Genomic DNA, 4,206 nt, shown 5'->3' with positions numbered 1-4,206 from the left:
GAATTAGTAATCTAAACTTCCCACAAAGAAAAGGTCATTCCCAGATAGCTTTACTAATGAATTCCACCAAACATGTAAAGACAATTTAATACTATTTTTTCACAAAATATTCCAAAATATAGAAGAGGAGGGCCACTGGCTAACTTATTCCATGAGGCCGATATCACTATGATACCAAAATGAGACAAAAGATCATAAATAAGAAAAAAACTACAAGCCACTATTCCTTATGAATTACATTAATCTGTTCTTACACTGCTATAAAGGACTACATGAGAGTGGGTAATTTATGAAGAAAAGAGGTTTAGTTGACTCACAGTTCCACAAGATTTATAAGAAGCATGACTGAAGAGGACTTAGGAAACTTACAATCATGGCAGAAGATGAAGGGGAAGCAAGGACATCTTCACTTGGCCAGCAGGAGAGAGGGTGAATGACTGGGGAGGTGCTATACACCTTCAAACAACCAGATCTCATGAGAACTCTATCATGATACAGCACTAGGGGATGGTGCAAAACCATTAGAATTCGCCGTCATGATTCAATCACCTCCCACCAGGCCCCACCTCCAACACTCAGTATCACAATTCAACATGGAATTTGGGTGGGGACATAGAGCCAAACCGTATCATAAATATAGATGCTCAACAAAATGCTCACAACATATAAAAAGGATTATATCATGACCAAGTGGGACTTATCTCAGGAATTCAAGGTTAATTTGACATCAATCAATCAATGTATTACCACGTATTGACAGAATAATGGACAAAACCCACATGATCATGTCAATAGATGCAGAAAAGCATCTGATAAAATCCTACAACTCTTCACGATAAAAAAGAACTTTTCAACAAACTAGGAATATAAGGAAACTTCATCATTCTGATAATGGGCATCTACAAAACACTGACCGCTAACATTATATTTAATAATGACAACTTCTCCCCAATATCAGAAACAAAAGGAAGATGCCCACACTAACTACTTTTATCCAACATTGTGCTGGAGTTTATAGCCAGGATAACTAAACAAGAACAAGAAATAAAAGGCATCTAGATTAGAATGGTAGAAGTAAAACAATTTCTATTTTTAGATGGTCTGATCTTGTATATTGAAAATCCTAAAGAATACACCAAACAAGCTATTGGAACTAATGTTAAAAATTTAGTAAGGTGTTAGGGTACAAGATCAATATATATAAATTGGATTGCTATACATTAACACTAAACCATCTCAAAATAAAATTAAGGAAATAATTTCATTTTTAATAGCATCAAAAAGAACAAAATACTTAGGAATAAATTTAACAAAATAAGTGTAAAACGTATACTCTGAAAACTATAAAAGATTGTTAAAATAAATGAAAGAAAACCTAAATAAATGGAATGTCATTCCATGTTCATGATTTGAAAGACTTAATATTGTTAACATGGCAATACTCCCCCAACTGATCTACCGATTTAATAAAATTCCTATGAAAATCCTAGCTAGCTTTGTAGAAATAGGCAAGTTAGTTCTAAAATTCATATGAAAATTCAAGGTTCTCAGAATGGCAAAACAATCTTGAAAAAGATCAGAGTTGCTGTGCAGAAGCTCTTTAGTTTAATGAGATCCCATTTGTCAATTTTGGCTTTTGCTGCCGTTGCTTTTGGTGTTTTAGACATGAAGTCTTTGCCCATGCCTATGTCCTGAATGGTACTACCTAGGTTTTCCTCTAGGATTTTTATGGTATTAGGTCTAACATTTAAGTCTCTAAAATCCATCTTGAATTAATTTTCATTATAAGAAGGGTAAGGAAAGGATCAAGTTTCAGCTTTCTACTTATGGCTGTAATTTTCCCAGCACCATTTATTAAATAGGAATCCTTTCCCATTTCTTGTTTCTCTCAGGTTTGTCAAAGATCAGATGGCTGTAGATGTGTGGTATTATTTCTACCATCAGAGTGAACAGGCAACCTACAGAATGGGAGAAAATTTTTGCAATCTACTCATCTGACAAAGGGCTAATATCCAGAACCTACAAAGAACTCAAACAAATTTTACAAGAAAAAACAACCCCATCAAAAGTGAATAGGGATATGAATAGACATTTCTCAAAAGAAGACATTCATACAGCCAACAGACATGAAAAAATGCTCATCATCATGGCCATCAGAAATGCAAATCAAAACCACAATGAGATACCATCTCACACCAGTTAGAATGGCGATCATTAAAAGTCCAGGAAACAACAGGTGCTGGAGAGGATGTGGAAATAGGAACACTTTTACACTGTTGGTGGGATTGTAAACTAGTTCAACCATTATGGAGAAACAGGCGTTCCTCAAGGATCTAGAACTAGATGTACCATATGACCCAACCATCGCATTACTGGGTATATACCCGAGTTATAAATTATGCTGCTCTAAAAGACACATGCACGATATGTTTATTGCAGCACTATTCTAATAGCAAAGACTTGGAATCAACCCAAATGTCCATCAGTGACAGATTAGTTCAGAAAATGGCTTTATATACCATGGAATACATGCAATATAAAAAGGATGAGTTTGTGTCCCCAGGACATGGTTGCAGCTGGAATCCATCATTCTTAGCAAACTATCACAAGAACAAAACCAAACACATGTTTCTCTCACTCATGGAGTTGGGAACTGAACAATGAGATCACTTGGTTGGGAAGGGAACATCACACACGGGGCTATCATGGGGGGAGGAGGGAGGGAGGGATTGCATTTGGGAGTTATACCTGATGCTTAAATGTGAGTTGATGGGTGCAGCACCAACAAGGCACAAAGTATATACATATGTAACAAACCTGCACGTTATGCACATGTACCCTACAACTTACAATTATAATAATAATAAATAAATTAAAAAAAAAAAAAAAAAGAAAAGATTAGAGTTAGAACCCACTAGTTCCAATTTCAAAACTTACTATAGAGATGCAGTAATTACAACAGCATGGTACTGGCATAAAGATAGATGTACAGATCAATAGAATAGAATTGAGAGTCTAAAGAAAACCTCACATTTATAGCCAATTGACTCTGGACAAGGGTGTCGATTCAATTCAATAGAGAAAGTACGGTATTTTTAACAAATGGGACTGGGACAATTGGATATCCATATGCAAAAAAACTGAAGTTAGACCTCTACCTCAAACCATATACAGAAGGGAATACAGACCTAAATGTAAAAGCTAAACCTATAAAACACTTAGAGGAAAATAAGGAGTAAATCTTCATGACCTTGGGTTAGGGAAAGCCTTCTTAGATATGAAATCACAAGCATGAGCAACAAAAGAATAAATAGATAAATTAGATTTCGTCAGAATTAAAAGCTTTTGTGTTCCAAAGGACAGTATAAAAAAAGTGAAAACATAACCCACTGAATGGTAGAAAATATTTACAAATCATGTATCTGATAAGGAACTTGTATCTAAAAAGTATGAATAACTGTTAAAACTCAACAACAAAAACACAAATAAACCAGCTAAAATATGGTAAACAGATTTGAATAAACATTTCTCCAAGAAGATATACAAATGTCCAATAAGCACATGAAAATGCTCAATATCATTAGCTTTCAGGGAAATGCAAATCAAAATCACAATAAGATACTACTTCACACCCACTAGGATGGCTACAATGGAAAAGATGAATAAGAATGAGTGTAGATGAGTATGTGGAGAAGCTGGAACCCTAATACACTGCTGGTGGAAATGTAAAATGGTACAACTGCTTTGAAAAAAAGGTTTGGCAGTTTCTCAAAACATTAAACATAGAATTACCATAGGTACTAGTAACTCCACTTCATTTTTTTCTCATTTATTTTAAAATAAATATCCAGTAATAAGACGGATTAGTCATTGCCTTTGTGAGGAAGGAGATAGTGTGATTGAAAAAGAGACACAAAGAACCTTCTGTGAGAACTGAGTGGAGATAATATGGTATGTCCGTTTTTGTGATAATTTTCTTACGATTTATGCAGGCACCTTTCTGTACATATGATTTAATTCAATTGAAAAAAAGGAAGGACTGTGTATGGAACACCAGACACTCTTCCATGTACCTCATAAATGTTGGCATTTTTCACAACCTTCTAAGTTAGGTACTATCGTCATCCCTATATTACACATGAGAAAACAGAGATGCAGGAGGGTTAAGGGACTTGCCACAACTGATGAATCATAAGGCTAGTATTA

This window comes from Papio anubis, chromosome X (genome assembly GCF_008728515.1).
Source record: "Papio anubis isolate 15944 chromosome X, Panubis1.0, whole genome shotgun sequence".
Classification (NCBI taxonomy): domain Eukaryota; kingdom Metazoa; phylum Chordata; class Mammalia; order Primates; family Cercopithecidae; genus Papio; species Papio anubis.
The sequence above is the reverse complement of the archived record's forward strand: the minus strand, read 5'-3'. Positions refer to the sequence as shown.